This window comes from Lepisma saccharinum, chromosome 24 (genome assembly GCF_977018435.1).
Source record: "Lepisma saccharinum chromosome 24, izLepSacc3.1, whole genome shotgun sequence".
In the NCBI taxonomy this organism is placed as follows: Eukaryota; Metazoa; Arthropoda; class Insecta; order Zygentoma; family Lepismatidae; genus Lepisma; species Lepisma saccharinum.
Window position 1 is genome coordinate 30887551 of NC_139252.1, and position 26760 is coordinate 30914310.

General features: G+C 36.6%; 2 long non-coding RNA genes across 3 annotated transcripts in view; one reads left to right on the plus strand and one right to left on the minus strand.

Moving 5' to 3' along the window:
- The window catches only part of LOC145978448 (uncharacterized), a 286399-nt gene extending 262163 nt beyond the window's left edge, over positions 1-24236 (minus strand). Inside the window, exon 1 of the long non-coding RNA XR_014440695.1 lies at positions 24148-24236. This is a non-coding gene — a long non-coding RNA (uncharacterized LOC145978448). The remainder of the gene's footprint in view (positions 1-24147) is intronic.
- Positions 1-26760, plus strand: part of LOC145978446 (uncharacterized) — a 430067-nt gene that overhangs the window by 394566 nt on the left and 8741 nt on the right. Inside the window, exon 5 of one of the 2 annotated variants that reach the window (XR_014440693.1) lies at positions 5183-5223. The exons of the other annotated variant lie outside the window; for it this stretch is intronic. This is a non-coding gene — a long non-coding RNA (uncharacterized LOC145978446). Of the gene's footprint in view, positions 1-5182; positions 5224-26760 lie in introns of those variants that run through there. 2 annotated transcript variants of the gene reach the window in all.

Below are 26760 nucleotides of genomic sequence, written 5' to 3' on the forward strand. Positions count from 1 at the left end.
ATGTTTAACAATATTAAGAACAATAAATTTTTTCTATTTGTAATATACTAAATATTGAAATTTTAAATAGTCTTTTGTGTTCGTACTACACATTTAAAAACTTTTTTGTTGCTCCCCAGCGCCAAGCTTAGAATTCAAAGAAAAAATGTACATTTTCATAGTGCACGGAAGTTCGACATTCAGAAAGAAAGAAGGTCTATTGGAAAACATTTCAAGACTTCCAAAAGGTATAGCAGTAATGAAAAAGAGCACTCACTTATACCGTGTTTGTTACAACCTGTCCGGCTTCCCGCGGTAGCTGATCGCTGGCATTTCTAGCATAAACCAAGCGGTGTTGCTGCTGAAGACCGCCTGAACTCCGTGCTAGGGAAAGCCAAAGCCAGGCAGCAAATTAAAATACGCAACGTGGCAACAACGTCTACGTAAGCTCCTCTCTTCTGGCTTCCATTCGCTCCTCGCTGCCCAGCAGACGACTTTTTTCTCGTTTCTCATTGGCACCAAAACTGTCGAGCGATCGCTAGCGCGGGAAACGGGACAGGTTCTAACAAACTTGGTATAAATGTACGATGGATAGACAGTTGTATGAAGCGAGAAAAACCACAAGGTAGATTTCATAAGATACCTAGCAATCAGTAACCAACAAACTGCATTTTTAATATTAATGTCCTAATGATTAACGAACCTTATTTATTCTCACCACGCAATGGGTAAAATATTTGGAGCTTTATCAAACTTTCCGGAAAAATATTTCGTGTTTCTGCTACTTTTGACTTTTGTTGGCATGATATCCCGGATCACTTTTACGAGACGAGACGGGACAAAACGAGACGGGACGAGACGAGACGAGACAGAACCCTTCGAGACGGGACACGAGACGGGACAAACGAATATTTTCGAGACGAGACAGCATTTTCACGAGACGGGACGGGACAGACCAAAGTCTCGTCTCGTCTCGTCTCGTGGGCAACACTAAACGAGATTCAAACAAATAAAAGTTGAGCCGTAAAAAAAGCCCAAACGCTGATTCACAAATTAACCCAAATGATTAATATGTTGACCTCAGCAGTTCACATTGTTTGCAAGAAAAACGTTCACAAATTTCCACATTTGGACATATCCATAACTTCATTTCATTTTAGCACCGAGAAACAGTTGTATTTCTCTCATTCTGCTACGCAACAAGCGACAATGATGGAAACTTTAAGCAGCAATGCTTAATCATCTCGTTTTGTTATTGATTGCAGGGCTTTGTCATAAAAAAAGAGTGGTACATTGTTGCTGTGTGCTTCTTGGCCCTTATAAACGCACAACCCGCCATCTATTATTCAAAACAGCGTTACACTTGTCTCCGCGGCAGTTTTTCGCTCCTACCGCCTCTAAATTAGTGGCGCCACCTCCGCGAGCTTCCGATGATCTGGCCACACTGTTTGCTTTGCCAATCTGCAATCGTGGGAATCATGATTTATGGTCCAGATGTGCTACTGCTTACACAATTTGTAGCTGGGAACGTATTTATGTCATGGATTAAAAATCACCCCACACTCAGAGGAAAACAGATATTTTTTCCCCACACAGAGTCTAGGAAAAAGCCAATATGGAAAGTTCAGCACTATGTTTCAAGACAAATTAAGTCACAGGGTGCAGTATACTAAGTTTCAACATATTTTACATATAGTATTGATATACAGTGGCGTAAGGGGAGGTATATGACCTTAAGTGAGACGTTATGACTCATTTTAGTTTGGGCATGCCACTATTTATATTTTTTCTAAATTCTTTTAAAAATTAGTTACATTTAAACAAATAATTACATTATTCTTGGTTAATAAAATATAACTCATCTGGTTCTATTTCAGATGTATAAACTGTTCCTTCTATTTTGATTTATTCTTTTGTTATTTTATGTCACCTTTTGCCACTTTTGGCTAATACGAGCGCCACCTGGGTGAGCTCAAAAACAAGTTCATAACAAATCGCAATCCTGCTTCCATGTAGGATCATTATATTAATGCGCCAACAAAGCATTCTTCCTATTTATTTCTTTAATCTGATATTTACGGACTTCAGTAAGTACTCCACCACGAATCACGATAGCAAATATAGTAATAATAATAATAATAATAACCCTTGGCGCAACGGCCCGTGAGGACCCTCACTCCCACTAGCCGAGGTGGGAGACCATCCAACCAGTTACAGGGTGACGTGTGGTCAGCACGACGACCCCCGCAGTCGTTTTTTTTGTTGTTTTTTTTTACATGAGTTAGTGCTACTGTTGACGATGAAGACCACTTCGGTGGTGAGACCGAGAGTCGCTCGGTCACTGAGTCAGAATACTGCTCTTTACAAAAGAACTATTACGTTAATAATGTGTTGTAGCAATAATATTTTTTCGTTCTTGTAGAGGTATCAAGTCAAGCCCAATAATACGCCACTGGCTGGCTCAGCATGGTATCGAACTCGAATGTTCTACTCATTGGCGAGCCCCTGGACGAGATTAGAATGCGAGGCCCCCGTCCGTTCTTTAAATTTGAAAACTCAATGTGAATCGATACAAAAAGATCTTCAGGATTGTGTCAGCAAAATATTGTCAAATTTAAATAATAATAATTACTAACAAATAATAATAATAAATGCACAACACGAACAATCATAGATTCGATACGAGAGATCAGTGGCGGCGATTGGGTTCCAAAACTGAGGGGGGCAAAGTGCCAAAATTCGGGGGGGCAAAGACAATTTACTTTCCCTTGGTAGAGCAGGTTTAGCATAGTGCGGGGGCAAAAATGGCAAAAAGTGGGGGCAACTCCCCTCCCCCCATATCGCAGCCCCTGCGAGGAAATATTTTATTCACAGCTTATTTATAGCAACGTGGCTTCTAAAATCACACTGCCACTGCCCGGTTTATATTAAATATTTGACGTATTCATTCAAATTTTAACGTTGCATTTATAACTGGATAAAAACAACATTGTAGTTCTATCGCCAACAAAAATGAGCACTTCCCATCGATTTTTTTTTTTAGCCCCATGGGACCTAAGACCCCTTCAGGTGTGAGGCCTTGGGCGGTTGCCCACCCCTTGCTACGCCTATGGGCAAGTGCAATGTATAGACAGTATGTGTAAATCATCAGGCTTGAGGCCGTTGCAGACCAGTGCTGACTTGGCATGATCGTCCAGGGCAATCTTGTTGAAACGACTGCCGCACAAACCTGGACGTTTCGTCGCGCCCGCCTTGCTCGCTTTATCAGATTAAACGGCAAAGAGGAGATTATTTGTAATTAACGTTGTTTATGGCGTCGGCAAGTTTCTTAAGAGAATCTAATGAGGTTTTAGCAATTTGGTTAATAACATTACGCAACCTCCCCCCTTCCCTCGCTTCTGGACTGTCTCGATAAAAACTTCTTCTCGTCGCCGGCTTCACTCCAAAAGAACAATGAATGCTATTGGAAAACTTTAATTTTCGTACACACATTAAAGTAAATGCATCAGCCGAAACAAAGATGCATAATATATGTAGCTCAGACCAAATGTTTAAGTGCATCATGATGTAGGAAGGTGCATCAAGAACGCATCACTTGATGCATTAAAGTACATCTGCACTTATATACTCTCATGCATCATATGATGCACTTTTACGAACAATGAAGAAAAAATACATCAAACTGTACGCCTGATTCTTGGCAAGTTTAAAAATTACACTTTAGTACCTCAATCGATGGTTTAGATTTGATGCATTTAGTTTTCTGTGTACAGGCAGAACTCAAAATGCATCAAATCTAGGTTGATGCACTTTTGATGCATCAATTGACACAGTTAAAACTTAAGTTTCTTTTTAAATGGTGCACTAAAGTCTGTTTTATAACCATCGCGAAGAATCAGGTTTCCAGCTTGATGCATTTTTGTATATCGTAAAGGAAACTCCAAAGTGCATAATATGATGCAAGTTAGGATTTCTTTGTCGAGGCGCAATTTAATGCATCAGTTGATGGGTTTTGATGCACTTTCCTGCATCTTTTTCGATGATTCGCTTAAACGTTTGGTCTGAACTACACACAGAGAACTAAATGCATCATATCGATTGATGCACCATAATGCATCGATTGATGCACTAAAGTGTGTTTTGTAGCTTCTTTAAAGAATCAGATTCAGATTTGATGCATTTTGGTGCATTTTTGTAAGTCGTGAAAGAAACAACAAAGTGCATCATTTGATTCAAGTGAGGATTTCTTTCAGTCGAGATGCACTTCAATGCACCAGTTGATGCACCTTGATGCATCTTGCTGCATCTTTTTGGATGATGCACTTGAACTTTTGGTCTGAGCTACAGAGATAATGCATCTCCTTGTTTTAACCCATCCTGCATTGTAAATTTGTCAGACACATTAATACCCACACGAATTTTACTTCTATTTCACTGGTGCAGTGAAATGTGCTACATATATGTAATACATATTTAGTTACTTTCACCAAAATATGGAGTTATATATGGACTCAAAATTATAAAAATTTACTTTTTTAATAAGGCATTGCACGTGCTACATAAAATACAGTATGTTTACATTGGCATAAATTGTAAAACAAAACAAAATGTGTTTTCATTTTCTGTTTCCAAAACAATGAAAATATTGTAAGTGTGGATCCGATGCTTGAGCCTCATTCCCTATTGTTGACAACAGTTGTAAATAAACAGGAATTTCAAGTGTTTTACAATAGTAAAAGCAAACATTTGGAAGGTGTAAAATTGAAAAAAAGAAAATGTTCGGATGACAGAAAAATTATAGTTATTGCACAAATATGGAGTATATGTTCAGAAATGTTATGAAATATTGAAATAATATGTGAAAATAAAAACTGAATTTTTTGAATCTACATGCCATGATGCGCAAAGATAATACAAAATATAACTGATATCAGCCTCATACATAAATATGTATTTACATATAAAACTGTTCCCTGATTATAAGTATAAAAGTATATGGACAAAGCTAATTGTAATGCTTGAATTTTCAACACTATTATTTCACTGATAATTCCGGGGGGATTGAACCGCTCGCCCCCCAAAAAACAACTTGAATTCAGTGACGTTCAGTCACAAGAGTTCCCACGACTGTTACGTAATAATTTAGAATCTGTAGTTTACTGTGGAGATTCAACAATGATGATGTTTTCTCCCCTTGTTATAGGTCAGATTTCTATGGATACAACTTCACCAAGAACGAGACCACCACATTTCATCAGTTGAGGTAAATGTTCAGAATTCTTATTATTGTAAACTTTAGCAAACAACTGATCCATAAAATTGCATTATGTAACAGTGAAGGAAAAAAAATATCAACGTAACTTCAACCCTAAATTCTTTGCTCTGTTTATTTCATTACACAGATAAACAATATTTGTTTGAATAAACAAAACCCGTTTGGTTCAGCATTTCCGGTAGCGCATTTACAAACCCTATATTGCTGCAGAACCTCAAGCAATATTTGACTTCTGATTGGCTGTCATTCCGGAAGTTAATAGACTACAGTGTTTCTTCAAGGTAACGCTAGATGGCACGACAGTGTAGATTTTAGATATCCATCCCAATAAGATACGAAGCCCATTTAAACGGAAGATGATTTTTAGCACATTTTTATAATTATTGTTTTGAAAGACGGAAAGGCAGAACTCGTCTCGAAATGAATGGCTTTCCTATTTAAAGTCTCATCATTACAACATTGTAACTACTAATGAGTATCAGAAAATTATGTTTATTCAACTTATTGCAAAGAAAACCACAATGAGCCGCTGCTATATATGATGAATTGGTTTGGCCAGTAAAATTAATATGTATAATTTATTATATTTTCAATGGCATTTCCAAAGATTCTTGATACTGTTCAACAACATTATGCTTCTAATTACTAATTGCTACACTTTTTGTGCCGTACAGAAATTGTATTATTTAGCATAAGTTATAAAACTTCTCCCACAATGCAGAAATCAATTCATATATTTTACAAGCACTTTCAGAGATATTCAACATTATTATTTTTCGTAGGCTTAATTTTGACTTGATCATCAGAAGACAATGCAATACCATTTCTAACACTATTTACATATATTTCTTAACATTATTTCGACATTTTGATTACAAACTTTATTACTAAATAATCAAGAGTCTAACTTTTCCTGTAAACGAGCGAGCAAGGAACGGTGGACACGGAACATGAACACTTCCGGTGCACACAGCCAATAAGAAAGCGTTATATACCTCTCTGGTTCTGCAGCACTATAGGGTGTGTAAATACGCTTTCCGGTAACTAAACAAAAAAGAAAGGTAATTACATTTGGTAATTTTGACTAAATTCTCTCGAAACTCTACACAAACGTACACGATTACTACAAAAATATGATTTTTGTAAACAATCATCTGTTTGTCGCCTTCTTAAACAAGTATTTGTCAGAAACTATATTTTGGTCATTCCAAACAATTTTTTTTTTTTTTATCTCTGTGGCTGAACCTTTTTCTCGCACAATTTAAATTCGGTCTATGTTGCGTATTGTTTCATTGAAAAAAAAAGGTTCCTGGACCGAATTGAAAAGGTTCAAAAAAAGGTTCTTTACGGTCCAGAACCCATTTACGCTTGCTGATTTTCTCTCCCGGACCGGAATCGAATTTATTTACAATTCCAGGATCTTTAACAATGCTGGGTTAAAGTAATGTTCTTCCCTCTTCAACATTTGGGGGGAAAAATATATCTGACACGAGCTAAAAGTTAAGGGTTCCATACGAACACACTCATGATGCATACTGATAGTCTATCGTCAGGGTTATAACAAGTCGGAAGAGCTAATAGCTCTCCAGTGTGCTTCTAGAACGCGCTCTAGAAATTGCTTAGAGACTCTCTCGGAGCGGGATCGTATAATAGGTTTAAAAGAAGAAAAAAACTTTAGAATCGAGTGTTTCAGGTAGAGCGAAATAGAAGTGGAAAGACAAAAGAAAGAAGGGGGGGGCGAGAGGGCAACAAACATTATTATGAAGGTCGTCGAATTGGGGTGGAAATTGGCGGTCGGCGGGAGACGGGGTCCCATTCGGCGAACGAAACTGCCGGCCGAAATGGCGGACGTCTGGCGCGGAATCGCTGGGTCGATTGCAGCGCTCGACGGGTGCTGGGCGGCGGGGATGTACGCGAATGTGTCTTTTTTCAGAGCCGGTAAGTCTGTTCAGATACATGGAAATGGTTGGCAGGTATTGCAGTAGACAAGAGAATAGCTTAAAGTTCTTCAATCCCTTACAAAACACTTATTATTCAATTAATTTTAAATTTAAACAGTGTTTTCAGAACCTGTATCTGTAAGAACCATCACATTTTGTTTTCCAATCTGAAAACAAAGCCTTCTTTGTGAGTTACTTTTCTTACGACTGCATTTATTAAGTTTTTATATTTAGACAAATTCAGTGGCTAGCGTCTAGAAAAATTGTATCTTGTTTATTATTTTAGAAACTGTATCGCGAGTTTTGAGAATACGTGTAGCTTTATATATTATGTATTTCATTGTTTTTCTTTCTGGAAATCATATTACTATTGCAGATGCATGTATTGGATATATATTTTAAAGAATATTTATAAAAATAGCAGGCACTCATTACTGGATATACGTTATATTTATGGAGAAAAACTCTTATGAATTGTATCGCAGTTAGATTTTAGAAATCTCACCATCAACCTTTTAGAAACAGCATGGCGAATTATTTTACAGACTTTATCGCTGTCATTTGTTTTAGGAACTGCATAGGCATTTATTTCGCTAGAAAAAAAAATTAAAATTTTATAGTATATTATTACAAATTTTAACGGTTACTTTCATGAATTACTGTAAAAATTACTGTAAATTACTTATAGTTAGTAAGGTAACGGTTATCTGAAACAATAACTCAACGAATGGTGGGAATATTGTCTACAAATTAATTTTGCTTTTATTTACGAAAATAAATATTTCATTGCTAAGTTTTTCCCCATATTTTCCATGCAGTGCAATTATCATGTTCCTACGAGCTTCGATTATTTTATAGCATTATACACTATAATAATAATTACAATAATATTTCTGAAATTATCAATAATGCATGAAGATAATCGTTAAGTTTGACGTTGTTCATTAAAAGTAAATAGAATCGTTCCGTCAACGAAGCAAATATAGAGTTTATGTATAATTTAACACATTGAAACGTATGAAAATACATATTATTCGTTATAAATGCCTAATTTAATACCACTCTTCATTGTTTTCTTGCATAATTTTGCTGTTCTTTCCACAATAATATTGATTGAAATTGTAAAAATATTACAAAAAACTACTGAAAAATTTGAAACTATTTAATATACACTATCGCGTTCAAATTAAAAAACCAACATGTTTATAACTTATGTTTAATAGTATGAAATGTTCTGCAAAAAAATGTTAAATGAATGTTCCGCTCTTAACCAACTCTATATCAGTTAAATAGTTTTCACTAGCACCTCTGTTGGAAAGAAATTGAACTAACAATTTAATGAAGAACTCGAATCAAGATAGGAACGCTATGAATTTCAGATAATATTTTCAGGGATAAAACTTAGCGCGTACTAATACTTCCATATAGTACCGTACTATTTTTTATATTTCAATCGCAATAATTTATCAACAGCTACATATTACTAGTGGCAATGGACAATTAGTATCCACACCAACAAGCTTAATTTTGTATATTTATTGTAATTCTTATTTTCGTAAAATGTTCGATAATATTTTTATATAATATACTGCATACCTTTGATGATATGTATATCACGAAATGGGCATGAGTGTTTGTGAGTGCCCTTCATCATATCATCACGCATCCTCATCGTCGCGATTAGCCAAGAGTGGAAGAAAAGCGACGTAAAAAGCTTTATTCGATCACTCCATCAGCTATGATTATGCATGATATCTGTTTTATAATTTAACTTGTTTGTAAATAAAAATATCAATTTAATTTACTGAGAACTTTTTTTCGCGAGAAGTACAAGTATTGAATTCATACAAGTAATGGTCAGAGATGTGGTAACTTCTTAAAGGATAGAATATAAATTCTTGTTGTGGCCTTTCGTAAGGTAACGATTTTAAAAGATTGTATTTGATTAAAAGTAAAAGTGTCTTATACTTCTAATGATAGTATTTTTCTTGTAACTCAACTGAACCAACAACTAACTATAATTTTAATGAACGAAAAATCAAGATTTTATACAAAATGTTAATTGCAATACAGAGCTATCTGTTGATTATTTCTACAATGTTCAGGTTAACGCATATTTTGATCTTTTAAATATGTTCTGTATTGTGAAAATATGGCTCATTACTTGTGAAAATTTCAGTATATCATGTATGTATATTGGAGGCTTTAACGGACTTCCCTCGCTACTGCAGAAGAAATATCGCCATTATTATTCGTTTATATAGAAGCCCAGAACTGGATAGCTTGTCTTTTCTCGCACGGTGTTTGGAATTGCCAACAAATACGGGATGGAGGACAACATATCTGCTTATATAGGCCACAACCAGCAAGTTTAATATAACCAAATCTGGGCCATTATGTTCAGAATTAGCAAATAATTTGGTCAAAATAACCAAATTTGGTAAAGGTTTTATTTTGTTTTTTTGTAATTTGGCGTCGCTTTTTTTTGCCACTTTGATCTGTCTCATCGCGACGATGAGTGATGATTTGTCAGGAAGGGGTTCGAAATGCGTTTCGATAACCACTCCGCAAACACGGTAAAGACTACCATGCAATTGCAGACCCCTGTGGTGAAGTGAATATCGCATTACGAAGACAGAGGTCCCAGGTTCGAACACCGGTCTGGGCATGGGTATCCTTTGTGACCGTCATTTCATTAATTTCATCATCCTCATCGTCGCGATTACCCAAAAGTGGCACGAAAGCGACGGTAAGTTACAAAAATCAAAAACACACAATTATGTTCATGACTACCAACAAAAATTGCAAATGTTTTTGGTGAGATCTGATTCAAATAAGCAGTTATACATAAATTCATAATACGATATCCAAACTCTTTAATAGTAAACAATAAATAGTGTATGATTTCCAGAAATGAAAACAATAATATTAAAAAACGAGTGCCTAACTATATTATAACATTAATTATAAAGATAATATTAAATAGGCAATAGGTGCTGAAAATATATGCTTAACTGCATCACATGTTAAGAATTTACAATTAATATGCTCGGTTTTGTGACCGTGCAGCATATCTATATAAAAAAAAAACGGTATTTTGATGTCGTATTTCGTAACTTTTTCAACTTAAGTGTTAATTTTATTTTAAATTAGTTGTGCATTTGTAAGAAAGAACTGGAAGATAACTGAATGAAAAATGTGGCGTTGTTGAACTGTGAATGGGTTTGCCGTACAACATGGCTATCATGAAAGTAGGTTAAGGCCGGATGCAAGCCTATAAAACATGCATAAACGTAAGTGGCTAAGCATAAAAGGGAAAGGGCCAAAAAAAATCACCTCAATCGGTCGCAAATTCATTCACAGACTACAACGGGAAGTTAAAAAGAAGAAGAAGACTCCGTTGTTACAACTGTGGCTTTGCCGCGCCTTCCTCAACATGCCATTCGGAATTTTATAGGTAATAAACCCGACGTCAGAAACGCTGTAGAAAAGCCCCAAGTACTACCTTCGAAGATTCGACGCTTGGGAGCGCTTCTTGCCCGCCCGGCTGGGCCATCAATGTGCAATCTAAACGAAGCGAGAGCGGCCATCTTAGGTAGAGTCACGCGCCAGGTTTCGGCGGCGGAGATTTCCGTAACGGGCGCTAGAGGTCTCCGCTCAATGAGAATGATATTGCGGTTAAAAATTAAGTGATTGTATCCGCGCGTAGCACCAAGCAAGTAGACCAAAAAGTGTTCATCATTATCCTCCAGCGTATGCTTATTAGAAACTAAGTGATAGTGAAGCGTTTGCAGCGTAAAGACGTCCATTGTTTGAAAACACACTGAAAAACTCGTATTGATTGGATATAACATGAATGTAGTAAAGTATCAAATTTAGGAAATACAAAAGTGAGAAAACAGTTTTTTCAGGGGGGGATTTGCCACGCTACGGACGCACAAAAATAGGACAGAAGTGACTCAGACCACCAACTATTAAATTCCTTAACATTGTGATAGTAGTAGAAAAATAAAACATGTCCAATCCTTTAACCACAAGTCTAGGAAGGGTTATAAAAATTATAAAAATTGTGATAATAGCAAAATAAAACAAAATGTCAAGTCCTTTTACTTGCTTATTTCATGAAAGTTTAGTGAATAATTTTTAATCAGATGTTTCTACATTTTAAAATTTACAAGCGTTTTATTTCGTAAATTTGATCCATGCAACAACAAGATTTGTTAGTTCGTTAATCCGAGGATGAGGATGCACAGGCTGGGACTTGTTTCTGTGCGGATGAAGCAGGTGCTGCAAAGAATCTGATATTTCCTGACTTCATTTATTGATTTGATATATTTTAAAATATCCAAAATTAATCAAATCAATTTCGAATCGAAGACATACACAAAATCACGTTCAAGTATTTCAATCAAAAATAGTTAATATGCAGTATTCGTTTAATTACAGAATGAAATCGTGAAGTGGAATATTATTTCCTGTGAAACAATGTAAATTCACTACAGCGTCGAAATTCAATGCAAAGTAAACAAATGAGAATTTATGATTGGGGATGTAATTTGTATTGATTGTAATTAGGCACCTGAAAAAAAAATGGTTGTAGATAGTCTATATCGAAACCGAAACCCAATAATTACAAATTAAAGTCAGAAAGGCAAACAAAATGATATAAAAATGGCAATTAAATAATATGAAACCGTTATTCGATACCCGGTGGAAGCACAGTGGTTCGGATTCCACTTTAAACTGTAGGGCCAGTCCAGATTATAATGAAGAAAATTGAATGGAAGTATAGGGGGAAATCGCAAATATTTTCCTGTTTCAATGATTTCTAAATTATATTCACCGCTGCTTATTTGGTGAACGTCGCGGAGAATTTTTTTGAGACATTTCTGCTCCCGGCACGGAGAATATTTACCGGTTACAACTCCTTGTCACGGTGAAATTTTATCCGTTCTGCTGCTTGACATGGATAATTTTTACCTGGTTCTACGGCATGTCACTGATAATTTTCAGCGGTTCCTACTCCATGTCACGGATAATTTTTATCCGTTCTGCTGCATGTCACGGATAATTTATACCCGGTTCTGCTGCATGTCACGGATAATTTTTATACGTTCTGCTGCATGTCACGGATAATTTTTATCCGTTATGCTACATGTCACGGATAATTTTTATCCGGTTCTGCTGCATGTCACGGATAATTTTTACCCGGTTCTGCTGCATATTACGAATAATTTTTATCCGTTCTGCTGCATGTCACGGATAATTTTTACCCGGTTCTGCTGCATGTCACGGATAATTTTTATCCGTTCTGCTGCATGTCACGGATAATTTTTGCCCTGTTCTGCTGCATTTCGCGGATAATTTTTATCCGTTCTGCTGCATGTCACGGATAATTTTTATCCGTTCTGCTGCATGTCACGGATAACTTTTACCCGGTTCTGCTGCATGTCACGCATAATTTTTATCCGTTCTGCTGCATGTCACGGATAATTTTTACTGGTTCCTACTCTATGTCACGGATAATTTTTACCCGGTTCAGCTGCATGTCACGGATAATTTTTACCCGGTTTTGCTGCATGTCACGGATAACTTTTACCCGGTTCTGCTGCATGTCACGCATAATTTTTATCCGTTCTGCTGCATGTCACGCATAATTTTTACCCGGTTCTGCTGCATGTCACGGATAACTTTTACCCGGTTCTGCTGCATGTCACGCATAATTTTTATCCGTTCTGCTGCATGTCACGGATAATTTTTACCCGGTTCTGCTGCATGTCACGCATAATTTTTATCCGTTCTGCTGCATGTCACGCATAATTTTTATCCGTTCTGCTGCATGTCACGGATAATTTTTACCCGGTTCTGCTGCATGTCACGGATAACTTTTACCCGGTTCTGCTGCATGTCACGGATAATTTTTATCGGTTCTACTGCATGTCACGGAGAATTTTCATCCGTTCTGCTGCATGTCACGTATAATTTTTACTGGTTCCTACTCTATGTCACGGATAATTTTTACCCGGTTCTGCTGCATGTCACGGATAATTTTTACCCGGTTCTGCTGCATGTTACGGATAATTTTTATCCGTTCTGTTGCATGTCACGGATAATTTTTATCCGTTCTGCTGCATGTCACGGATAATTTTTACCCAGTTCTGCTGCATGTCACGGATAATTTTTTTCCGTTCTGCTGCATGTCACGATAATTTTTACCCGGTTCTGCTGCATGTCACGGATAATTTTTACCCCTTTCTGCTCCACGTCATGGAGAATGTTTTTCCCGTTTTGCTGCAGGCTGCGGGGGATTAATGCGTGTATTACTGCACGGAGCGGGGAGTTTATCATATTCTGCGGAGAGTCAAAATATTTAGGTATTTTACGGCGTATCATGGAGATGGAGAAGTTTTGTGTATTTAGCGGGACATAATGCGTAATGGAGATTTTTTTTGCACGTTTTGTGGAATGTTACGGGGAATTTTCACCTTTCTTTTACACGTTTTGTTGTGTGTCACGAAGATTTCACGTTTTGCTGCAACACTTTTTCACGAAACTTTCTAGCTCTCTGTTTCTCCTGAATACTTAAACATTATGCAAACAGTTACAACTTACTTTATTTAAAAAAAATTAAATGTTATGGTAAAATGGCACAGGAAAATAAAGAGAAAATCTAGATATTCATGCAGGATTACTACAATTAATGGAAAATGTTTAAAAATTAAGAATTAAATATTAGACACACCTTTCTTCGTACTATTCCTGATTTTATTATTGTGTTTACGAGTTCCTCGCCGACAAACTCAACGAATTTGTAACTTTTGCATGCTTTATTAAAGAACGTATGCTAGATGCGCCATCTATGATTGAATGTGAAATAATATTTTCGAGCATCGGTAAACCTGTATATTGATACCTGCTCTTACAGAAATTAAATTATTAGCATTTCACGTTGAGTAATTTTGCAAACAAGAAGTAACTCGCTTACTAACTTCTAAATGAAAATACCTATGACGTCATTACGGCCCTGAGAAACAAATGAGTGTTACGTTGCTGTTTTTTTCAGCTATTCAGCCTGCATCTTCATCGTCGTGATTAACTTGCAGGGGTAGAAAAGGGACGTAATGCAATTACAACACTGAAAATAATGCAATAATTGGCATAACATGCTAAAATTTCAAGACACAAACGTTTGAAAGAAGCTGTTCAAATACTTTGTTAGATACGTTGAAGCAATGTTGCAGTCTCAGTGCGCGAGTTCACTCTCTTATCATTTCAATCAAGTGTTGCACTTGACTTCTTCAAAGTTAATTTTTCAAGCGAAAGGGGGATATAGAAAAATATACATTATTTGTGCATTTTTCGGAATGCGAAGTACTTCCTTTTCCTTCCCCCAAACCCCCATCTGTACACTCCCCTCTTTTAGATCTCGTAGAAGTTTGTAAATCACAGTTTATCGAGGCTGGCATTGTAAAATGATCATAAAATGGTTTACGATGCGATCTTGTTAAGGCATAACGGCCTCTTCAAGGAGCGGGTACAGCAATTTATCCTGCACTGTGGCGAGCGCCGAGGTATTGTCACTGAACGCGTGATGGCGCTAGTGTGGCGACCACCATTCGCGGCCACAATAAACAGGCACTTGCAGGCTATCACGGGGAGATAAAACAACAATTCGTTTTTTCTTCTTTTTCTTCTGCGTTTCACAGGTGTTCCCTGTGAAATACTTGATTTAACTTCAAGAAGAAGAAGAAGAAAATCAAGAGACTTTACAACATGTCTTTTAACTTGCGTATTTTATCTTCGTTTGTGTACGCGTGTAGCCTATATTTTGCACAACACTGGGCGTAATGATAAAAGATGGCTGTATCCAGTGGCGTGCTATACCCCCCCTTGGAAAAGACGATTGTTTCAGTATAATGACAGGATATTGGTGTGCTATTTTTACTCGCACGGAATCCAAATTGTGCCAATGAACATAAATTGCGTACTACTTTTTTTTACTCCAGTAACATATTAAAGTACATAATGATGCATTTTTGGTGCATTTATATATATATAGAAATATATCAAAGAGTACTTTTATCAGATGCTGAACATATCGGGCAGGATCGTTTCAAAGAAACCGAAATCACTTTCAACTTGCAAATTGATGCACCAAAAAATGCATCAACTTTGATTTCTTGCATTTCGAGTTCTGTATGCAATAATGACCAAAGGTTCAAATAACTTAGTGTCTATCATTTGACAAAACAATGCATCAAAATAAGTAATTGCTTTTAATGCTTAAATTGTGCGAATCAGACACAACATTTCAGAGAAACCAAAATCAGACGTTTTTGCCAAAAGGGCAAAAAGCTATTTCGATGTACTTTCGGTTCTATGCGCAGCTGAATTGACAGTACTTGTATGTGACTCCCGGGTAAGATACTAGTGTTGTTGTTTTTTTTCTTTTATCTGTCAAAAGGGAGGGGCGTAGGAAACATTGCCGATATAAAATCTTAATTCTTCAATTTTCTGCAGAATTTAAATTACGATTTATCGATTATGTACTGGCTACTATTAGATATGTTACGGTTTTTTTTGGTAAACACTTATGGAATGAAATAGTGATAAAAACCGACAGTTTCAAACAAAATTTAAAAGGTGAATTTTTACAGGTGCATCCGTCCGGAATATTGAACGAATACGATGACGTCATTATGGTAGAAGCACTTCACTTTCTGGAGAATAATACCATTATAATTTTAAGTTTTATGCAATTAATTTACCACGTACGCGTTAAGCTTGAATTGTCCTTAGAAAGTCTTTATTGGGGAAACGCATAACAAAGCAGTTGTTTTCTGCGCTTTGCAAGCCACCAACCCACGCCACACGAAAATTCGGAACACCAAAAACAGTCTCTATGGATGCACCTGTATGTATTCATCTTGTCATTGTTATTCAGAGATGTCAAGTGACAGACAGGCAGAACATTTCCTCTCACGATTGCTTTAACCATAGAAGGAATGAACAATTGCGAGAACAATATTGAACAATAAAATCCTAGAAATTGTATTGGTATCTCAATGAAAATAAAATAATTAATTGTTTGATTTATTTTAGTTCGCCTTTCTTCCTCTTTTGGTTAATCGCGACGATGAGGTTCCATGGTGATGTGATGAAACTGATAAAGTGGACTCATAAAGAAAAAGAACATCCATGCCCAGGTCGGGATTCGAGACCGAGACCTTTGGCGTCGTAGCGCGATGTGCTAAACACTCCGCCACGGAGATTAGCGAATGGGATTAATTATTTACGTAGTAAGAATAATAACATTTCCAATGGATTGAAAATATGTGATTAAAATTTATATGTAAGTTTACAAGTTCTAGCACGACCGTTTGACTTCAACATACCCTTTTACTTTACACGTGCAAACTGGTCCACAATCGCAATAATAATAATAATAATAATAATTTGCCAATGTAACAGAAATACAATATAATAAATTCATGTTTCCTTGCGAAGAAATTACAATGGTTATTTAATTTTGGAAAATTATGAACTTATGTACCGTATGCTTCCCATGTTGCTCAAAATTGGTGTTCTAAAAATTTATAGTTGTTACAGGTTTAAAGCACTATCAGAAACTTTTGCACGGTGCAAACTTAGCCGGCAAACGATACCCAAATTTAAAATGTAAATACGGATGTATGGGAAACATAAACATATTTTTCACGTTGGTGTAGTTACAAATCGGGTATAAGAAATAAAATTAATAGTACTTGCAGTTTATTAGTGACCCCTACCAGTTAGTCAACCACTTTTACACAAAATCTCTTTAAAATGCCCCTCTTTTGATATAAAAATGAGCAATACGAAGTCACTTCATTGTAAAAAACTATGTGGATATTTGTTAAATGCATGTAAAATATTTTAATCGCTGAAAAATATTAATAGAACGCTAATAAGAATTTGAAACAAATATTACTATTTTTAGTACATATTTCAGTCACTTTACACATATTAACATAGTATGCTATAGCCTATGTTTACGGACATATTTCGAAAGTTAAATTTGCAAAAAACCCGAGTAAGAAATTAGTAAGACTCTTTTCGCATTGGTGCACTTAGAGATTTTTAAGGGGGAGAAGGGGTCGACTTCTAAAAAATAACCTTTCTTGTGCAAATATGAATAAACGGACAGCCTACAGTGCCGACATACAGCCGCGAGCGCCTTCCTTGCCGATTGCGCAAACCTCGACGCGGCGGTCTACAATTCAATGGATTGCAAAAAGTTGGCTGGAACAAAACGGTCAAACACCGTCAATTTCCGCTGCTATCGAGCAACCGTAAAAAATTACTATAACCATTTATTGGCTATTATATATTTAACCTAATTCATGTAATGGTAAAGATTCGCTTTTTTTAAAAAATATATTTATGGTGCAAGCAACTGCAATTTATAATCATAATCTACCTCTACCCACGATAAAATTTAAATTTAAAAACGGTAAATTTTAACGGTAGAATTATGCACGTTTTACGGTAACTTTTAACAGTATTACGAAAAAAATCGAATTTAAATTTCAATATTTTGTAGTGTATAAGGAGGATAGATAATAATTATACACTGAAGTTGTGTGCACTATAAATATATTTTTAAAAGCTGAATCATTAAAATTATATTAATTACGGTTAACTATGTAACGGCCATTAATACTTTAACGGTCATTGTTATTTTACGGTACACACAGAAAACTAAATGCATCATATCGATTGATGCACCAGAATGCATCGATTGATGCACCAGAATGCATCGATTGATGCACCAGAATGCATCGATTGATGCACTAAAGTGTGATTTATGGTTTCTTCAAAGAATCAGATTCACATTTGATGCATTTGGGTGCATTTTTGTATGTCGTGAAAGAAACACCACAGTGCATCATTTGATTCAAGTGAGGATTTATTTCAGTCGAGATGCACTTCAATGCATCAGTTGATATTCCTTGATGCACCTTCCTGCATCTTTTTTGGATGATGCACTTAAAACGTTTGGTCTGAGCTACAGAGTTTATGTAGTGTAGCTCAGGCGAAACGTTCAAGTGCATCATCAAAAAAAAGATACATTCTGGTGCATCAAGATGCATCAAAACACATCAGCTGATGCATTGAAGCGCATCTCGACTGAAATAAATCCTCAGTTGAATCAAATGATGCACTTTGGTGTTTCTTTCACGACATACAAAATGCACCCAAATGCATCAAATATGAATCTGATTCTTTGAAGAAGCCATAAAACAGACTTTGGTGCATCAATCGATATGATGCATTTAGTTCTCTGAGTCTGCACCATGCTAAACTTTACGTACCAAAGCGAAGTAAACTGTCCTGAACCCCTACGTTTGGAACCCAATCGCCGCCACTGCATTAGGGGAAGATTGAACCCGATAACACGCTATTTATTTCATTGAATACAAAAAATTAATATTTCAATTAGTTTCAGTGCCGAAAACATCGTTTCGAACGACTGGGAAAGCACGTCACAGTAACTTACCCCCAAACAAAGATTTGTTACCAAGAGCATTTTGTAGGACATTAAACGATTGTTCAACAGATTGACACATGCTAAGCTTCACCGGTGTACAAGGCGTTAAGATCAGGTGATAGGAACAATTGCAGGTCAACTGCATTAGCATGGCGCATCCGGTAGTGTAACACCTTCACCCAGAATGCAATTCACTACCATTGTTTCTGAATTAAAAAAGCTCTCGTAAGGAAATTACACGGTTCTGAAACTCAGGACAATGTAATTTGATTTGTAAACTGACACCATCTGAGTGTTTTTGTTTTTTTAATCAAGAAAATCACTACACTAAAAAGTTAGGTCCAACTGTCCATGGGAGTACCCAGACTATACCCCGGGGGAAGGGGGGGCATGGAGGGGAAGCAAACAACCTAAGAAATTAATTATTTAATATTTACAAAATTCAAAATGTCTATTTTTTATTTTCAGTATTACAACTTCGCCATTACACAAAATTTTAGGCAACTAATTTTCCCAGTGGGAATGCCCCCTTGCCCTCTGATGAGCACGCCGATCCGTAAAAATTTTTTACCATGATTGTTTTACAGCATAGGCGCCGACTCCATGGGGCTTGGGGGGGCTCGAGCCCCCCAATGTTAACGATGTGGGGGCAGAGCCCCCCAAATAATTTTGCTTAAGAGGATCTAATGTATTATTTTGCTTCTCTTGTAAAGTTTACTCTGAATTGTGCCACATTAACTTTAAATACACATTTGAAATGTTCTAGACCATCAACTTTAGGGGGCTGGACCGCTAAACCATCAACTTTAGGAAGGGGGGGGCTATGACCAGAGACAGCAAAACACATGACTTATAGTTATATATAATTATGAGTATTGTTAACATTTTTACTAAAAAGAGTTACAAAAGAAGATGTGCATGAACAAGGAGAGTGGATGGGACGTTCGGGCTACAAATGGCTCTAACATGACATTCAGAACGAGATCATTGATATATTAGGGAGATCTATTTTGCGCTCCGTGGTAGCAGATATTAAAAGTCAGGAATATGTGGTTGACGAAACTTGCGACTTATCCATCCGTGGACAATTAATATTCTGCATTCCAACTGTGAATAAAAGTTTTGATATTTTTGAGGAATTCATGGGCTTTTACGAGATTCCGAACACTGAGGCCAAAACTTAAAAAGGGAGAGAGTGTCATTCATTAATTTATTTCAGTGATCAGAACCCCCCCAATAATTTTGACAAGTCGGCGCCCCTGTTTTACAGTATTAACGACTATTATCTAATTAACTGTAATCAATGCAATTTTAATGATTCGGATTTCAACAATACAGTGCACGCAACTGTAAGTTTTATCATTATTTATTCTTATGTAGATATATTCAAACTTAAATTTCAAAATTTTATGAAGGGGGATAAGAGGGAATTCCCTCCCTCTCGCTGCTATTTTTGGAGGGAAGAACTCTGTAGATAATTTATATAATATACCCTTTCAGCAGTTGTTATTAGAATCCCTGCGAACTGGAAATCCCTCGAATACCGCACTGGGCATTTTCCCAATTCCAAAATTCCATGGTATCAATTCATGAATCGGAAATGTGCTAAGTTCCATCATTTCTAGTTTCTTGGTCACCAAATAACTGAAAACGTTCCGCAAAACAACAAGCTGAAAGTGTGTAACATTCAATAATGCTGCATCCCCCCTCCCCCCAAAAAATGGATGCATTATCTTAAACACACGGACTATACAATATTTTAAGATTTTCAAACAATAAATTTAGTTTTGAAGTAAGTTCATACAAAACCTCATTCATTTCAGCAAGAAGAGCAATATAATATAAACATTATTTAAAAAAAAACAAAAAAACAGATGCATTTTAGAGCATATTAAGTATCTGCTTGAAGCTACAAAGTTTTATGATGCACTTTCTTGCATTAATTTCATCCGTTTTTTTCCTGTGCATTAAGAGCTTAAAAGTAATTCAGATATATCATTGAAAATACAGAGGGAACATGTCAAACTTTAGTATATAATAAAAATTTTATCCCTTATGCATTCTTAAAATAAGGTAGGTGTGCGCAATTTCGCCACGTTAAGCTTTGAACGACCGTTACAAATTCCTGATAAGTATGATGATAACGTCTGTACTGGAAATTGATAGTATATATATTATATTTATGTGTGGAAAAAAAATCACGTTCATGCGCTATTAATCAGGTACTTCAAAAGACAAAAGAAAAAAACCTTGCAACTGGCGAAATTGCATACACCCTGTACACAATTTTGCCACCCACTGTAAACAGAGGGGACAGGACAAACCGCGCTAGAAAACAATCATATTTTCACCCCATGAATATAATGAAAAAAGTATAGATAGTAATGACATACATAATATACAGGGTGGGCCAAAAGTCCCTTACCACCCCCTTGTAAAAATCGTTTTAGTGGAAATTGATGAATAACAACCATGTGTGACCACTTTAGGCCTAGGGGGAAGTCATAAGGGGGGGGGTGCCCTTGACGGCGGCCATCTTGAAAGCCGCCATCTTGGATACAAGTCCAGTTTTGTAAATAGGAAGGTAGGCATGCGATACATGGCGAAATTGCAAGCACTTCCAATGACTACACAAATGGGGTGAAAATATGACTCTCAATGTATACGACACAACACTACACATATCATTGTAGGCAGAAAGCGTTCGTCTTCACAATGCAATACTTGCTACATAGCTTCGAACCCTCCTTCCTGGACAAAAGGACCGCACTTTGTTGCTCTCGATCTTATAACAACGCTACGTCTCGCACACACAATGGCTGCCTGTCTTTTCCGTCTAGCTCCTCCCCATCAAAATGAGACAAAACACGATCAGCGTGCGCTACCTACCTATACACTAGCACCATCTGCCGACTTAGGCCGACGTGTTGGGAAATACAGGTATCTGGCAGAATTGAAAACATGGCGAAATTGCGCACACCCACCTTATTTATGCCAACAACAATGGTGGAAGAGTAATAATGTTAAAGTATATATAAGTACCTAGATAAGTTCCAACAATTGTACATAATCCCATAATGTGTGCGTACATTAATCAATAAAAAACCTATGTGCACACAGAATTTTAAATGCATTTTTGATGCAATAATTGACACAAAGGAGTAATTTTTGGTTTCTTTCTAATGATCATGTCTATAATAATTTTGTCAACATGCTTTATAGACCATCACACGGAACAGCTGCTGATAAAAGATGCCTGTGAGTGCACCAGAAGTGCAACTTTAGCAATTTATGCACTTTAATGTGTTAGTGGAGTAAACATATTTGTGTCAGTTGAAACATCTGTGTGTACACATGGAATTAAATAATAATCTGTTTCTTGCTCAATTTTTTTAGTAATTGTACGAAATATTTAGAAAAAGGTGTCCAATTATATCATTCACAAAACTTTTAAGTCCCTTTATAATATACGAAGTGGATTAGATATTCTGAAAAAATATTAGTTTTGAAATGCGGGGATTAAGTATTAATACAATCCCTCTACGGAAAACAAAACAACTCATTACATGAGTGTATGTGATAAACATTTCTAAATTGTTTGTGGCCGCGTCAATTACCGCGTACAATTGTTATAGTGTAATTTCACAAGATAAAACTTTTTACAGGTGACATTTGAACGCAGTTTCCATGCTATGGCACTATGTGAACTAGAATTTAAAAACACATAGGTGTTGATACATTTACAATAGTAAATATGACACGAAATGCATTGAAATGTAAGCAATTTGTGAACAATGCACAGTATCTATATGACAAACATTGCAGTGCAAATACTGAGAAACTGCACAAGATAATTTCATGTAAAAAAAATGTTTTCTTCTTGATGAGCTTGTTTAGCAAGAAAACGTTATGCTCTGCTACAAACAATATTCCTAGTAACAAAGTTTCCTGAGTGCGTTAAAGCAGTCAGGAAGCAATTGTTTATGCTACGAAAATTGTAACAAAAGAAACTCACAATTCAATTTATTATATTGGAGAATAATTATTTTAAAACAAGAAAATTAAATCTTAATAATTTGATCATGCTGTTTGTCTGTTATCACGATTTACTGAATTGTAAAACACTTGAATAACGCTAGGGTTGGTTCAGAGAAGTGCATTATCACGATCAAATATTTGTTGTGTATATCCAGTGACCGAAAAAAATAAATTCGTACATATTAGCGTACCTTATACACAATCTGCCTGCAGTACACAAGTTTTGTAATAAAATACCAGTAGTTTTTCACACAAATATTTAGCTTGCATCATTCATTTGGTTCCGAGATATCAACGATTGTATTTCAAAAAAATATTTGTCTCAAGGCAATAAAATTACAATTTCAGATTGAAGATCGATGTACTTTGCCACGAGATTAAACGATAAGGTAGTTTTGTATTGTTACGAATGAAATCTTGTTTACAATTCTACAGCCAGAACCCACAAATGTGTCAATTGACACAAGTATGTAGATTCCAGTGAAACTAATATGTTAACGATAAATTTTGGTGCATTAAAATACACAGAGAAATGCAGAAAAGGTTATTTTTATCAGCTGCTGATACTAAAAATGCATCAATTGAAATGAACAAGCAAGATCATGAAATTACACGTTTAACTGCGTCAAATGATGCATGAACATTGATTTGGTGCATTGTCCTAAAAAGTTTATTTATTTCAATTTTTAACAGTCGGTACTCCTCCAGTTTTAGTCAATAATGTAACGAAATTGTACATGTGTACTTGTTATTTTTCCCAGTGAAATATCCATCACGACTTCCTAAACAAAAAAAAAAAAAAAAAAAAATTAAATGAAAAATATGGAAATTCGTGTACGACAGCTTATATACTTTAAAACAGCTGGAATATAGAAAGACAAAGACGTTGCTATTTCTTAAATATCGATATTATTTCAATGCAGGTTACGATTAGTTTTAATTTAGATTTTGAGAAGAGTCTACTTTTCATTTTATGGCATAAACATATACATTTCTAGATTCATAACCTCCTTCTAGCGACATCTCTGTGAGGATAGTGTGTCTTATTTGTTGAACACACTTTATACTAGTTGTTTTTATAGCATGCGTACTAGGTGTTTTTGGAAGCAGGGGAGGGGGGAATGCATTCAAAGCCTACCTACAACGAAATCGACATTCCTAAATTACGATTCTACTAGACGCTGCACACAAAATATACCATGACACTCGCTTTTTTTAACTACACCGACGACAAATTGCAAATAAGCAAATCAACATAGCATTCGTTTGTTTTGGTCGTAATGTTACATTTTTTCTCCCCCGCCAAAACATGGGGGAGCGTTACGTTCATGCACAACAATGTCTAAAAATACTCCATTTGGTGAATTAAAGGCATCGAGACTTACCACTTGGTTTACTGGGGTAAAAAATAGCTCAAGGGGGAAAAATGTTAGACGGAGGCGTTGAATTCTGTCGGCGCGCTGTCAATTTCCAAGGTACCGGAACTGCAATGGCGTCCCTCTCGCTTCCCCTCCCTCCGCGGCTGTTCGTCTGTCGCCTCCTCCCTCCCCTAGCGCTGCACCGATCGGAAGCGGGGAAAAAAAGATGTTTACAGCTTTATTTTGGAGCGTTCTAACTTGCTCAGCCACCTGAATGTATCATTTTCGGGTTCGATTATGCACTCGGTAACTCTTCACGATGGAGTTACGGCCCTGGAAGCGCAAGAAACGAAGCTCTGGGAGACGGAATAACTCACGCCATGTAGCCACGCCCATCGCGTTCAGCTGTCAACAAGCCGCCGCCATCTTGAGAGCATCTTCGCGGCGCGCGGGGCACTCTGGGTAAGGAACGCGGAATGGCTGTGAGCCAAGCTGACGCTGCTGAACCGAGTGGAAGGGGGAGTGAATGCTGTAACTCTCGTGTATGCAGTCTCCCAGACGTTTTCCTAACCAACTTCAGTTCTTACACTTGAGCTCGTAAACGGTACATGATTGAGCAGTGGTATTATCATGTTTCGACATGTTTTGAAGCCAAGCGAAAGCTCGCAGAAGCACACACTACTGAAAACAAAGCCAACCAGCGTGTACATGCAAAATAAACCTGTTTTACCTTACCTACAAACTGTTGCAGATGTTACAGATTTCTCCCCTTGCACACACACAGCTCCTACTCACAACTGTCCTATCTTCGCAAACCTTGCCACCCAAATGTGCTGCTACCCTGCTATGGAAAATGTGCAAGGGGAAGGGAAGCAATTCTGTACAAGGTCAAAAAGCTAGGTTAACAGTGAACGTACACTTCAGGCAAAGCGAGGGGGATTCTTATGACCTGTTGGAACTATCGTAAAACATCGGCTGTTGGGACTAACCGGGCAATAAAGCAATAAAACTAAAAAAAGGCTTGAGAAGGTAGGGAAATAAAAGGGTGTATGCGGAAGGGGGTTACGTAAAAAGGGCTCTTTAGGGTCAAAAGGGTCTTTTGTAGTGGCGTCACTAGCGACACCTACAATCCATTGTCGCCCTCAGTTTACAAGGTTCGTAAATAGATAAAGCTAACACTTCCATCACAACAATGCCAGACCCTTTTTTTATGGTGGTCTGCTTGCCTTGTAACCTTTCTCAAGGTCAGACTGGACAGCTCAGGACGTGTGACTTGGGTTCTTTCCGTCTGGACAATAACTTCACCGTTATTTTAAGGAAATACAGTGTGAACAGGGGAAAAAAGCAACAATTGAACACACTCAAGTGCGTGTAATTGTTGGTTTCTTCGTTCATCGTGTTTCGAAGCTTCTGATACAATGTATCAATAGAAAATGATTTCTTGTGCTTATTTAATGCATTTTCCTGAATTTACGCGTTTAGATCCATCATTATTATGGATTGGGAACATTCCATTGTCACAGGTGGAACACGCGGACTACAGTTTTTCATATCAAAGTAACTATTGATTGATTGATTGATTTGGTGTTTTAAGTCCACTTTGTGCACAGTAAGGCTAAGACCTACCATTTGTGGGATCCGAACCACTATGTGCCTCCACCGGGTATCGAACCCGGTACCCCTTGATTACAAGTCGACGACGCTACCACTGCGTCATCGGGGAGACCCCTAAAGTAACTATTGTACTGATAGTTAAGCAACATTTTTCTTACAGTTTCTGTGCAATGAAATATGAAACTGTTGATTAAACATAACAACCCTTAAAATACTTTCCCAAATTTGTAGCTACAAGCGAACAATTTTCTGTCATGGGTGGGACAGACGAAGCACTGCTTCTTCACTTAATAAAACAATTATTTTAATTTCTGTGAATTGTCAAATGAAGAAAAATAAAGTATTTTAAGACAAGGAGAAAAGGTATATTCTAGTGGAGTTGAGGGGGGAATGTAACATTTAAAGGTGAAATTAATTGTTTTTTTGTGTCACGGGTGGGACACAATACAAAACACAAGTAAATCAAAAAGTTAAAAGGGCCTCCTCGATGTCGCAGTAGTAGCGTCGTTGCCTTGTAATCAAGGGGTCCCGGTTTCGATACCCAGTGGAGGTACATAGTGCTTCGGACTGTAGGTCCAGTCCCGATTAGACTTACTGTGCATGAAGTGAACTTAAAACACCAAATTAATCAAAAAGTTAAAATAAACCTTCTAACTTAATTATGTATAATTTTTGAATTTTTATGCAAAACACACATTACGATTGTTCAGTCACAAGAAGTTACAGCATTGCATTTAATTTTAAAAATTTAGGTTCAGTTTCACTTTCACATGGTTTACTTTTCTTGCATTTTGTGTAATTGTTACTATTGTTGATTTGTTGCTAAGCTCAAACAAGTTGTCTGCAACAGTAAACTTAAAATAAACACTACATTATTAAAGAAAAACATTATTCCAAACGTCAGAATGGATTTATTATATTTTAAATAATTTAAAGTTACTTTTTCGAAGTAAGATTATAAACGATTTAATAAATTTTGTGTAATTGTTATTAATGTTATTGTTAATTTGTTGTTAAATAACTCAT